At 44.1% G+C, this 15,066-nt stretch overlaps 1 pseudogene; it reads right to left on the reverse strand.

Moving 5' to 3' along the window:
- Window positions 1-8,650: 8,650 nt before the first annotated feature.
- Window positions 8,651-15,066, reverse strand: part of LOC119352305 — a 42,543-nt pseudogene continuing 36,127 nt past the window's right edge.

Below are 15,066 nucleotides of genomic sequence, written 5' to 3' on the forward strand. Positions count from 1 at the left end.
TTTTTAAAGATGTGGACCATTTTACCCTCTATTTCCCTCTTTGGATGTTAACTAGCATTTGCTGTGTTTCTGAATTGATTATCTGTTGTAAGATATGGTTAGCATACATAGTTCGGAGATAAATGTATTTGTTTGCAGCAATACATTTTATTCATTCCAATGTTGATTGTACTACTGGTTTTTGTGTGTTGGAACTCTTGCGGAAGTTCTCTGTACCCCAGTACCAATGTATATCTATTTCTGTGTCATTTTGTACTATAACATGATTGAAGTGAGGGGTATGTTTTATTTGAGATGAGTGACGTGATTACATTTTACCAGACAGGTGACTGCAGTAGCCCCGCAACAACAATTATCTAGTTTAACAGGACTTCTGAACAATCAGGTAGTTCACAATATGCAGTTTTACTTATATTCAGGAATGGAGCTTCTTCACTTCCTACATGCAGCAGGTTGTCCATGTTGTGTGTTTCAATTCTTTGATTCACATGTATTTTCATTTCAACAGGTTGCCCATGTTGTGTGTTCCATATGGATTGGACGTCGTCGACTACTTTGTCTTCGATGCCGCGACTCCTCGTTGTGTGTTCAATTTTTCTGTGTTTTCAATTTTTAATCCCCATTACGCATGATGCTCTTTTTTTCTGTGTAATTTGGACCTCTGGTTGTGCTCTTATGAGCGGTGTCTCTGCTCATGTGAACACACATGATTTGAACCACGATTTTGAGCTGTGATTCTGCTAGTGAGGCAAGCATGATTTCAGCAGTGTTTCCATGAGATTTTGAACCATGTATGTGTTATGATCTTGTGAAAATGTTGCGTGAATATTTATTGCCAATCATGTGTCGTGCCAATGCTGCCTTTGGTTGATTGTGTGGCTTGTTGCTTAGCTGAATGATTGGTTGTAATGTTTGCTATTTTTTGTGTTTAGCGGTTTTGTAGTTTAACACTGCCTTTGCCGGTCCCAAGCCCGGATGAGAAAATGTGGAGGGGACTACAGTTAGCTCCTCTGTTTATAACTTTCACGGTCTTGAAATATTTTTCAATTAGTAGTGAATGAAGTGAGTAGAAGTCACACAATGTGGTGGCAAGCTTTGGAATGCATCCTCTGATAAAAAGGATAAAAACAATAAAAATCGAAATTAAAATATTCTAAAAAAGTCTCAAAAACAATAAAAAATACTCAAGATTATAGAAGTTTTAAAAAATAGAATACTAAAAAAAATAACAGGCTCAAAATTATAGAAGATTCGGAATAATAGAAAGACTTAAAACAATAAGCAGACTCAAAATAATAAATGACTCAAAACTATAAAAATACTCAAAAACAATAAAGGACTCAAAAGTATAAAGATTCAGAATAAAGAAGACTTAAAAAAATAAAAAGACTCAAAATAAAAAAAGACTCAAAACAATAAATAAACTCAAAATTATAAAAGTTTCAAAAAATTAAAGACTCAAAAACAATTAAAAAGACTCGGAATTATAGAAATACTCGAAACAATAAACAGACATAAAGTAAAAAAAGACTCAAAAGACAATAAAAATAATCAAGATTACAAAAGATTCAAAATTATTTATGACGTGCCAGGAATTACCATGCCAACACTAAATTAATTACCTACGATGTTGATAGAAATACAACCCGAGCATTAGATTGTGCCTGGTCAGTACAAATGGGCCAAGTTGTGGTGTGTTAGAAAAAAGCAACACCAACACTAACTAAATGGGCCAATTTATGATGACGTGCCAAATATGCAAAATGCCGTCACTATTTGAAAAAAATAGTGGCAATGTTGGTTGGAAATGGCGTGCCACCAACTAAAGTTGTGTGTTGTGGGTTTAACATGGCAGATGTCCTAGTGAAAAGACTTAAGCACGGAGCCATCGCAACGTAGGTTAGCTTAAAGGGGTTGAGCATGGCGAGAGACACGAGTTTACCCAGGTATGGCCCCTCACCAAGGAGGTAAAAGTCAATATCCTGCTTTGAGTTGTATTGCTTGAGTATCGATTACAAGGGAGCGAAATATCTTAACCTAGCTCTCGATCATTTTTTTCTTAAGTTTACCCACCGCAGGGACTCGCCTTTATATACACAGATCAAGGCCATGGGTTTACAAGAGTCCTGGTCGGGTCATATCTTATGACCGACCCTAGTTCTAAGTTGCCTTGCCTTACCAGGCAAGTCACCGTCGGGCAACTTACAACGCCGGGTCTCGCACCATCTTCTGGGCTTGGGCTTCCGGCGGCTCACCACGTAAGTCACCCTTCGGGTCTCACGTCTTGATCTCCTAGGACTGCATAAGGCCTCCCTTATGAGTTGCCAACAGCCTAACCCGTCCCAGTAAGGGCGTGTCTCACCGTAGGGCTATGTCCCCAACATTGTGCCTACCCATTTCTCTAACAGTGAGTGCATGTTCCTGTGGTGGCTCCAGGATTGCAAAATTTTCTCAGCTAATTTGTAATAAATTTGCTGGATTAACATGTTCGCCCTCATGGGTCCATCTATTCCGGGAATGCCAAATAGACCACATGATCAACACTATCTCTACTCTATCACCATCCGAGAACACTAGGTTGTTGACAATGTCGCGTGCCCAAGTAAGCGGGCAAAGTCGTGGGTAGGCAAACCACTTCTGAGCTTCATCCCAGAAGCGTTTGGCGTGTGAATAGTGAATCAGTGCATATATGCATCAGATCCTCGTCCATTGCCAAACAAAGCTTGCATTGACTTCTATCATGAATATGTCATCTATGCAAAGAGGTATCAAAGTTTGAATTGACTTCTGTCACGAATATATGGAGTACGCCCAAGATGTCCTACAGGTGCCACACCCATGCAACCTCCATATCTTTCTTCACTGGGATTGATAGGATGACGTCCACATCGGGTTTGAGGAAAATAGAATTCAACAACTGAAGGAAATATGCCCTAGAGGCAATAATAAAGTTTTTATCTATATTTCCTTATATCATGATAAATGTTTATTATTCATGCTAGAATTGTATTAACCGGAAACTTAGTACATGTGCGAATACATAGACAAAACAGAGTGTCCCTAGTATGCCTCTACTTGACTAGCTCGTTAATCAAAGATGGTTATGTTTCCTGACCATAGACATGTGTTATCATTTGATGAACGAGATCACATCATTAGAGAATGATGTGATGGACAAGACCCATCCCTTAGCTTAGCATTATGATCGTTGAGTTTTATTGCTATTGCTTTCTTCATGACTTATACATGTTCCTCTGACAATGAGATTATGCAGATCCCGAATACCGGAGGAACACCTTGTGTGCTATCAAACGTCACAACGTAACTGGGTGATTATAAAGATGCTCTACAGGTGTCTCCGAAGGTGTTTGTTGGGTTGGCATAGATCGAGATTAGGATTTGTCACTCCGTGTATCGGAGAGGTATCTCTGGGCCCTCTCGGTAATGCACATCACTATTAGCCTTGCAAGCAATGTGACTAATGAGTTAGTTACGGGATGATGCATTACGGAACGAGTAAAGAGACTTGCGGGTAACGAGATTGAACTAGGTATGATGATACTGACGATCGAATCTCGAGCAAGTAACATACCGATGACAAAGGGAACAACGTATGTTGTTATGCGGTTTGACCGATAAAGATCTTCATAGAATATGTAGGAACCAATATGAGCATCCAGGTTCCGCTATTGGTTATTGACTGGAGATGTGTCTCGGTCATGTCTACATAGTTCTCGAACCCGTAGGGTCCGCACGCTTAACGTTCGATGATGATATGTATTATGAGTTATGTGATTTGATGTACCGAAGGTTGTTCGGAGTCCCGGATGTGATCACAGACATGACGAGGAGTCTCGAAATGGTCAAGACATAAAGATCCATATATTGGAAGGCTACATTTGGACACCGGAATGGTTCGGGTCATTTCGGATAAGTTTTGGAGTACCGGGGGTTACCGGAACCCCCTCCGGGAAGTTATTGGGCCTTATGGGCCTAGTGGTGGAAGAGAGCAGGCAGGCCAAGAGGTGGCGCACGCTCTCCCTAGCCCAAACCGCATGAAGAAACTCCATGCTGATGGACTTATATGTGGCACTGCCATTTAGGTCATATTGGTGTAAAGCGCATGAAGAAACTCCATGCTGATGGACTTTTGGAATCACTTGATGCTTGCGAACCATGCCTCATGGGCAAGATGACTAAGAATCCGTTCTCTGGAACAATGGAGCGAGCAACTGACTTATTGGAAATAATACATACTTATGTATGCGGTCCAATGAGTGTTGAGACTCGCGGCGGATATCGTTAATTTCTGACCTTCACAGATAATTTGAGTAGATATGGGTATATCTACTTGATGAAACATAAGTCTGAAACATTTGAAAAGTTCAAAGAATTTCAGAGTGAAGTGGAAAATCATCGTAACAAGAAAATAAACTTTCTATGATCTGATCATGGAGGTGAATATTTGAGTTATTAGTTTGGTCTTCATTTGAAATAGTGTGAAATAGTTTCGCAACTCACGCCACCTGGAACACCACAGCGTAATGGTGTGTCCGAATGTCGTAATCGTACTTTATTAGATATGGTGCGATCTATGATGTCTCTTACCGATTTAGCACTATCGTTTTGGGGTTATGCATTAGAGACAACTTCATTCACATTAAATAGGGCACCATCTAAATCCGTTAAGACGACACCATATGAACTATGGGTTGGCAAGAAACCTAAGTTGTCGTTTCTTAAAGTTTGGGGCTGCGATGCTTATGTGAAAAAGTTTCAACCTAATGAGCTCAAACCCAAATCGGAGAAAAGTGTCTTCATAGGATACCTAAAGGAAACTATTGGGTACACCTTCTATCACAGATCTGAAGGCAAGATATTCGTTGTTAAAAATAGGATACTTCTAGAGAAGGAGTTTCTCTCGAAAGAAGTGAGTGGGAGGAAACTAGAACTTGATGAGGTAATTGTACCTTCTCCCGAATTGGAAAGTAGTACATCACAGAAATCAGTTCCAGTATTTCCTACACCAATTAGTGAGGAAGCTAATGATGATGATCATGAAACTTCATATCAAGTTACTACTGAACCTCATAGGTCAACCAGAGTACGGTCCACACCAGAGTGGTACGGTAATCCTGTTCTGGAAGTCATGTTACTAGACCATGACGAACCTACAAACTATGAGGAAGCGATGATGAGCCCATATTCCGCGAAATGGCTTGAGGCCATAAAATATGAGATGGGATCCATGTATAAGAACAAAGTATGGACTTTGATTGACTTGCCCGATGATCGGAGAGCCATTGAGAATAAATGGATCTTCAAGAGGAAGACGGATGCTGATAGTAGTGTTACTATCTACAAAGCTCGAATTGTCGAAAAAAGTTTTTGAAAAGTTCAAGGTGTTGACTACGATAAGATTTTCTCACTCGTAGTGATGCTCAAGTCTGTTCGAATCATGTTAGCAATTGCCACATTTTATGAAATCTGGCAAATGGATGTCAAAACTACATTCCTTAATGGATTTCTTAAAGAAGAGTTGTATATGATGCAATAAGAAGTTTTTGTCAATCCTAAAGATGCTAGCAAAGTGTGCAAGCTCCAGCGATCCATCTATGGACTGGTGCAAGCATCTCGGACTTGGGATATACGCTTTGATAAGTTGATCAAAGCATATAATTTTATACATACTTGCTGTGAAGCATGTATTTACAAGAAAGTGAGTGGGAGCACTACAACCTTTCTGATAAGTATATGTGAATGACATATTGTTGATCAGAAATGATGTACAATTTTTTCACTGCCGGCCGATTCCAGAAGGATGTGCTAGGGTGATGGTGGATGAAATAACGGAGGGATTTGAGGACCTCCAGCTTGACCACCCTACCGGTGAAGGGGAGACTCGGCTGGGTTCTGCTTTGAGGACTCCATGCCTATGGCGGAAGGAGCTCATCAACCTTCCGAACTGGACACCTCCTCCTCCTCCTCCTCCTCCGGCGAGTCAGGGCACTCCGCCTCCTCCACCGCCTCCTCCTCCGGCGAGTGATGATCAGGGCACTCGGCCGGCTCCTTCTCCGGCGCGTGGCGACACTCCGCCTCCTTCTCCGCTTGCGCCGGCGCGCCCGAGCAGCCAGCCTCCTCCTCCGCCTCGTCAGCACGGGCGGAAGAGACCTGCCGCCCCTCCGGCTGCTCCGGCGTGTCGTAGTCCTTCTCCTCCACCTCGTAAGCAAGTAAAGAAGACAACCGCTCCGTCTGGTCTGCCGGCGTCTAGCAGTACAGCCAGAGGTGGGAGGACATACAGATTCGGTCCTTCTCTGAAGACTCCAGAGAATTTACCATACGAGAGGACCCCGGAGGAGAACGCCGAGATCGCGCGAGAAGAAGTGAGGAACTTCTTTAAAGGGGTGAAAGCAAAGAAACATCCACCTCCGGAGGAGAAGGTAGATCTGGTGAAAGCGAAGCGCACTCTAGCTGCCCTGACAAAACCACCCAAGTCTTCGCCGAAAGGAAACTATGAGCGCATTATTGGAAAGGAATTTGCCGAAGCGGAGCGGTCGGGAAGTACTGTCAATGATCAAAGGCTGAAAGAACGATGAGCTGGGAAACAAATTGCCCAGGTCGGCGAACAAGCGAAGCAATCGCGCCCCCCGCTCAAGGTGCCTAGCGACATCGTCGCTAATGATCCTAGGATGGTGCCCGGTTATAGCAATCTTGGAGATTACCTGCCCGACGATGTACATTATGATTTCATGGAGGTGCAGATACAAAGATATGAGTACGGGAAGCCTCTCGTCAAAGATGAAAGATCTCTATCAACGATGATGCGAAGATTGCATGATTCGTACTTGAAAATCTGCAGAGAGTCTGGGGGGAGGAGTACTTTGTATGTGAGAGTTAAAAATGAGCATGACCTCATTGGAATTGAACTGTTGCCTGTTCCATTTGAGGAGTTCAATTGGCCCTCGATAAAGCAACGGTCACCTGCTACTGTCTGTAAGTAGTACTACTTCTGTCATTAAGTCTCTCTATATAGCTCAACTCTTTCATTGCATGTATTTATAATTATACTCACTATATTATGCAGATTGAAGATCGTCGAATTGAAGAAAAGACAAATCGGTGATATTGGGTTCATTAACACAAATCTCATAGATGCAACTCAGGTTAAATTTCATGTCGCAGATACCGAGGCCAACTTGCTACAATCGTTGGTAATAAATGAAAACAAAGATATAATACTCTTTCCTTACAACGTCAAGTGAGTGTTACTGTGTTGTGCATATTCGGTTTCCCTTATATATTAGTCAAGGTTATAGTAATGTAATTGATGAGTTATGCATGCGTGTGCAGTTTCCACTATATTCTCCTAGAGATTAAGCTTGAGCAGGGACTAGTAACCGTCTTAGACTCAAGACGAAAAGATCCCCAGGACTATGCGGACATGACTCAAATGCTCGAGAAGTAAGTTAAATCGATCATTATCCACCATATCAACAACTTTGTTCATTTCTTGATATATCAAGTAATTATTTTGCTTGTCTGGCAGGGTTTGGAGAAAATTTACCAAAAAAGCTCCGGGACTCCTGAAGAAGCTGCAATTTAGACACCCGAAAGTAAGTACTATAGTAGCATGTTTCGCGCATCTCCTAGTGATTCAAGCGCTAGTTTCATCAATACCATTTGGCATTCTTGCTTATCAGTTTGATTGACCTCTATTTCTTGTAAAGTGGTTGTGGCAGGAACAAGGGAATGATTTATGTGGATACTACGTTTGCGAGTCCATCCGCCACATGACCTGTGAGCGGGGCTACTCTGACGAACAATATGAAGTGCGTAAATAAGAACATTCACAATTTTATTTTATTACCATCATTTGTGTTGAGTTTCATTCATTCATATATATATGTATTGACCCCCTTCTTCAAATTAGATGTTTCGGAAGCGGGATGAACTCCTAGCACCAGCTCGCATGCGAGCAATTCAAGAGGAATTGGCGGCATTCTTTCTTGACCACGTGATCGCTGAAGACGGAGAATACTATGTGGACTATGAGTTCGTATGTTAGGAGATTATATTTGTAAGAGATAATTATTGTATATATGTAGCCGGTAGTGTCGGATAGATATACGAGAACTTGTTGTTCGACCAATCTCTCGGAGAAGGAGAGGTGGTCGATATCACTTCTCTCTGTATGCATATATATTCATGACGATCTTCTGTTTCCTTCGTTTGCTTACTAGCTAGCTAGCGTGTCTAGTCCTCTCTATACGTATGTATAGTACGTAGCGTCGACCAAGCACATACATAAGAGAGGACACTTCTCTCTATTAATTATAGCTAGCTAACACAATATATGAAACATCTAAATTAACCCCCCAAAACCCCCAACCCCCCCCCCCTTAAAAAAACAAAAAACCCTGCCACAGAAATGCTGACGCGTGGATGCCAATTGGTCCCGGTTGGTGCCACCAACCGGAACCAAAAGCCCTCCTGCCTGGGCTCCACGCACAGGCCACGTGGAGGCCCATCTATCCCGGTTCTGGATTGATCCGGGACTAAAGGGACAGGGCATTAGTACCGACCCTTTAGTCCCGGTTCAGGAACCGGGACAAAAGGCCCTTATGAACCGGGACAATAGGCCCTTTTTCTACTAATGCCAAGCCAAGATAGTTGCAACTGTCTCAACGGACACTTTGTACCACAGCTTCTGAGCACAAATAATCTTCAGTCGGTCCAGTGCATACCGATCGGCCGCAGCGAGTAGATCTTGAAACATCTGGGCAGAAGAGTCCTCAAGCTCGTCTTCCTCGGGCAATTCATTCGTGTAAATAAACCGAAGTATAATTGCTGGTTTGATGTCGTGCAGCGTGATGGATGGCATTGTAGCCTCAGACATGGCACCGAAGAGCTCTGCTCTAAACACCGGCGAGCGGGCAGCAAGCACCGCTCGATGTACACGGAATGTCTCATCGTCGACGATGAATGACATGTCTGTCCCGTCAGCATGATCTAGCAGACGGCCAAGATGGGTCCCGATGTCTAAAGATGGGACGAGAATAGGACTGTCATCCACGACCATGATCACGCACAGAAACGTGACGTGTCTCCCTGTCAAGTAATCTTTCTCCACAACAGCCCCTTCACGAACTGATGCCATCCAAAGGTGTCACCGTCTTCCGTGATCTCAAAGGTTTCAAATGCCCTACGTATATGCGACAGGCATGGTTTGCCATCCCTGCCCATCATCAAGACCTCGAAGAACGCCCGACACTTTTGGATTTGCTCATGTGCTCGAGGAAGATAGAAACATGCTCCTTGTCGGCCTCGTTCATCCCACACGGGAAGCACTCAGTCCTCCACAAGTGTCCCCCGACGGAGACGGTATCGGAGAAGACGGACTTGCCGGTGGGAAGCTGCTTAACTTGCTCGTAGTCTATTTTGAATTGGAAGACGGAAGAGCCCACAATGGTGGTCCTCGACTCAGGCTCTGCCGTCTTAGCCCGCTTGCTCACTGAAGAATGTTCAAGCAAACGTAAGAAAGAAAGTACTCCACAGAATTGAGTTGCTTGAATAGAAGGATTCAAGCAAACCGTAAAGGAGTAGTACAAGCTAGCGAGTCCTTCTATTCAACGGACCAACCAAGGGCACTCACTGGCTTGCTAGCTGCCGGAGGTGGCAGCGATTGGCCTGCTGGCGGTGGCAACCGGTGCTGAGGCGCCAAAGGCCGCACCTCGGACCTCCGCCGTACGTCGTTTGTCATCGCCGCCGCCGCCGCTACTACTCGTCGCTCACTAGTAGAAAGAGGGGCTTTCGTTCGGGTCTGGCCAGCCCATTAGTCTCAGTTCTATCACGAACCGGGACCAATGGATGCATTTGTCTCGGTTCGTGAGCCCAAGGGGCCGGCCAGGGTCTCGTGGGCATTGGTTCCAGTTTGTATGGACCCATTTGTCTCGGTTCCAGGCACGAATTGGGACCAATGGGCCTCGCTTCTCGCCCACAAACATAGGTCCCGGTTCTTGGCTTGAACCGGGACAGAAGGCTAGGCTTTAGTCCCGGTTCCAGCCACGAACCGGAATAAATGAGCTTCCTATATATACGCCATCGCCGGCGAGCAAAGCACTCCACAGTGCTCTGCTTTTTGCCGGCCGGCGAGGAAGGGCCTTTGGGTGCTCTAGCTCACCTCTTATGCATGTGAGGTGTTTGATGAAATGACTGAGCCACATTAGTTAAGCTTTCTCCTCTCAAAGCTCGACCTCGGAGCTCCATTTCTTCCAAGATTTGTCTAGGTTTAGCAGTCTGTCACGCCCCGTCCTCGTCTTCACTGCTATCGATCGCCCGTGCCGATCTCGTCGCCGGCACCACCGTGGTGAGCCTCTTGTTCTTATCTTCTTTCTGAAAGAAAAAAAAATCTTACTTTAGATAGATACTTGTCTAATTTTCTTACTTTTGACACACATAATTATATATAATGCACACAGATGAACCGGCAATGGATGTACGGTGACAGACACGCCTCCGAGTACATTAAGGGTGTGCGTAAATTTCTCGAAGTGGCTGGGGCAAACAAGCAGAATGTTTTTATGTGTTGTCCATGCCCTGATTGTGGGAATACGAGGTCTTACTCTGACAAGAAAATCCTTCACACCCACCTGCTTTATAAAGGTTTCATGGCACACTATAATGTTTGGATGATGTACAGAGAAATAGGGGTTATGATGGAAGACAACAAAGAAGAAGAGGACGATGACAACTATGTGCCCCCTGAATACAGTGATGCTGCAACAGGGGAAGCTGAAAAGAGGAAGCTGAAGATCAAGAGGAACCAGACGATGTGCCCGATGATGATCTTCGTCGGGTCATTTTTGATGCAAGGGAAAAGTGCGAAAGTGAAAAGGAGAAACTGAAGTTCGATTGCATGTTAGAGGATCACAAAAAGGGTTGTACCCCAATTGAGAAGATGGCAACACAAAGATCGGTACCGTACTGGAATTGCTGCAATGGAAAGCAGAGAGTGTTGTGCCTGAGAAAGGATTTGAGAAGCTACTGAAAATATTGAAGAAGAAGCTTCCAAAGGATAACGAATTGCCTGACAGTACGTACGCAGCAAAGAAGGTCGTATGCCCTCTAGGATTGGAGGTGGAGAAGATACATGCATGCCCTAATGACTGCATCCTCTACTGCGGTGCGTACAAGGATTTGAACGCATGCCCGGTATGCAGTGCATTGCGGTGTAAGATCAGACGAGATGACCCTGGTGATGTTGAGGGCGAGCCCCCCAGGAAGAGGGTTCCTGCGTAGGTGATGTTGTATGCTCCTATAATACCACGGTTGAAACGACTGTTCAGAAACAAAGACCATGCCAAGTTTATGCGATGGCACAGTGAGGACCGTAAGAAAGACGGAAAGTTGAGAGCACCCGCTGACGGGTCGCAGTGGAGAAAAATCAAGAGAAAGTACTGGGCTCAGTTTGCAGGTGACCCAAGGAACGTATGGTTTGGTTTAAACGTGGATGGCATTAATCCTTTCGGGGAGCAGAGCAGCAATCACAGCACCTGGCTCGTGACTCTATGTATGTATAACCTTCCTCCTTGGATGTGCATGAAGCGGAAGTTCATTATGATGCCAATTCTCATCCAAGGCCCTAAGCAACCCGGAAACGACATTGATGTGTACCTAAGGCCATTAGTTGAAGAACTTTTACAGCTGTGGAATGGAAACGGTGTACGTGCGTGGGATGAGCACAAACATGTGGAATTTAACTTCCATGCGTTGCTGTTTGTAACTATCAACGATTGGCCCGCTCTCAGTAACCTTTCAGGACAGACAAATAAGGGATACCACGCATGCACACACTGTTTAGCTGACACCGAAAGTATATACCTGGACAGATGCTGGAAGAATGTGTATCTGGGACATCGTCGATTTCTCCCGACCAACCATCAATGTCGAAAGAAAGGCATGCATTTCAAAGGCGAGGCAGATCACTGGAAGAAGCCCGCCATGCGTACCGGTGATCACGTACTTGATATGGTCTCTGATTTACATGTGATATTTGGAAAGGGTCCCGGCAGACTAGCTGTTCCGAATGACGCTGAGGGACGCTGAGGGACCTACCCTACTGGAAAGAGCTAGAGGTATGCTCTTCGATCGACGTGATGCACGTGACGAAGAACCTTTGCGTGAACTTGTTAGGATTCTTGGGCGTGTATGGGAAGACAAAAGATACACCTGAGGCACGGGACAACCTGCAATGTTTGCACGAAAAAGACGGCATGCCTCAAAAGTAGTATGAAGGTCCTACCAGCTACGCTCTTACCAAAGAAGAGAAGGAAATCTTTTTTAAATGCCTGCTCAGTATGAAGGTCCCGACTGGCTTCTCGTTGAATATAAAGGGAATAATAAATATTCAAGAGAAAAAGTTTCAGAACCTGAAGTCTCATGACTGCCACGTGATTATGACCAAGTGCTTCCGGTTGCATTGAGGGGGCTTCTATCGGAAAACGTCCGATTAGCCATTGTGAAGCTATGTGCATTTATCAATGCAATCTCTCAGAAGGTGATTGATCCACAAATCATACCAAGGCTAAGGAGTGATGTGACACAATGTCTTGTCAGTTTCGAGCTGGTGTTCCCACCATCCTTCTTCAATATCATGACGCACGTCCTACTTCATCTAGTCGACGAGATTGTCATTCTGGGCCCTGTATTTCTACACAATATGTTCCCCTTTGAGAGGTTCATGGGAGTCCTAAAGAAATATGTCTGTAACCGTGCTAGGCCAGAAGGAAGCATCTCCATGGGCCATCAAACAGAGGATGTCATTGGGTTTTGTGTTGACTTCATTCTTGGCCTTAATAAGATAGGTCTCCCTAAATTGCGGTATGATGGGAGACTGACTGGAAAAGGCACGCTAGGAGCGGACACAATAATATGCAGGACAGGCATTCTTGGTCTCAAGCACACTACACAGTTCTACAGAACTCTACCTTCGTGACCCCGTATGTCAATGAACACAAGAACAGTCTGCGCTCCAAACACCCGGAGCAGTGTGACGACTGGATTACATGTGAACACATCATGACTTTCAGCAATTGGTTGGAAACACGTCTCAGAGGTGACAATACTGTTTGTGATGAGTTGTACTCGTTGTCCAGGGGACCATCTTCGATTGTATTGACTTAGAAAGGATACGAGATAAATGGGAATACATTTTACACGATCGCCCAATATCAAAAGAGCACCAACCAAAACAGCGGTGTCCGCTTTGATGCAGCAACCGAGAGGGGAAAGGACACATATTATGGTTACATAGTGGACATATGGGAACTTGACTACAAACATGATTTTAAGGTCCCTTTGTTTAAGTGCAAATGGGGTACAGGTAGACCCACAGTACAGAATGACAACAGTGGATCTGAACAATCTTGGGTACACTGACGAACCGTTCGTCCTAGCCAATGATGTGGCACAGGTTATTTATGTGAAGGACATGTCTACCAAACCGAGAAAAAGAAAAGATGAGGAAGCGAATATATCATACGATGAGCCAAAGCGCCACATAGTTTTTTCAGGAAAACGGGACATCCTGGGAGTGGAGGGCAAGACAGACATGTCCGAAGATTATGAAAAGTTTCATGAAATCCCTCCCTTCAAAGTCAAGGCTGGCCCAAGCATCCTGATCAACGATGAAGATTATCCATGGTTACAGCACAATAAGGAAAGCACACAAGTGAAGAAAAAGTGAAGACTTTCTGTCCACAACTATTATGATGATACCATGCCAACTTTCAACCTTTTCCTAGTTCATTTGAAATGCATGTTGTAACAGACGAGTTTCTGCCGTTTTGTACACAAAGTGCATCCAGTTTCTGCCGTTGTCAATATACCCCTCCCCGATAACTTCGACATGAGAGGGGGGGGTCGATAAATAATATAACTAGCTAGTTAAACTAGTTTATTTATAGTAAGTACTACTTTATTTTATTTATAGTAAGTGCTTAGTAGTTGAACTAGTTGATTTAATAAAACTACTTTATTTTACTATATATAGAAGTAGTTTATTTTTAGTAAGTACTACTTTATTTTATTTATAGTAAGTGCTTAGTACTTGAACTAGTTGATTTAATAAAACTACTTTATTTACTATAGAAGTAGTTTATTTTTTGTAAGTACTACTTCATTTTATTATAGTAAGTGTTTAGTAGTTGAACTAGTTGATTTAATAAAACTACTTTATTTTACTATAGAAGTAGTTTATTTTTAGCAAGAAAATTAATAGAACTAGTTTATTTTTTTAGTTCAAGCAATTATTCCCGTATCAACATCGACGATGCCTATCCCGCATCCTCGTCGTCGACTCGGCGGAGGAGGCCGGCTTGATCAGAGGGGCCATGTCCGGGACTGGGCTCCGCCGGGCTGGTATTGGGAGGTGCTACCTTCCAGGGGGCGTAGGTTGGTGAGAAGCCAGCCCGTCGTTGACCCGATCCTTGTTTGGTGGCGGTCGCATGGGCCAGTGACGGTGCCGGCCTTCCGGACACCGCGGAGGTGATACGTCACCGTGTCAACGAGGAGGTCAAGCACGTCCGTCGCTACATGGTTGCGTTGGAGGGCAGGTTCGACAATACCTGGCAGGTTCTTCAGGGATCTCACTAGAGCGATCCTGTGATGGTTCCTTCTCTTTGGGTGTCCACCGCCCGTGCCGATACCCGTCGGACGCTACGGTTCTAGCTGTACCAGCAATGTTATATGTATGATAGTATTTGAGGTGTATTAGTGATAATATTCGACGATGTATGGATGCAAGAGATGATGTAGTTTTGCTTATAATTGAATGCATCCTAATTTGAATACTACTTTATTTTGCGATGTGATTTTTCTTATTGAATGCTCAAATTGGAAAACTACTCCTACGTTGAATGCTAAAATTGGAGAGCACTATGCACGGCGTATGCATATGATTAGTTGATAGCTTATAGGGTTTTTGTTTTCGCAGAAATCTAGGAGCCCTCCTCCATCATCCCCGCCGTCGTCCCCGTCACCGACCCCCTCCGACCTCGAGGTGAGACC

The sequence above is a fragment of the Triticum dicoccoides genome, chromosome 1A (genome assembly GCF_002162155.2).
Source record: "Triticum dicoccoides isolate Atlit2015 ecotype Zavitan chromosome 1A, WEW_v2.0, whole genome shotgun sequence".
NCBI lineage: Eukaryota > Viridiplantae > Streptophyta > Magnoliopsida > Poales > Poaceae > Triticum > Triticum dicoccoides.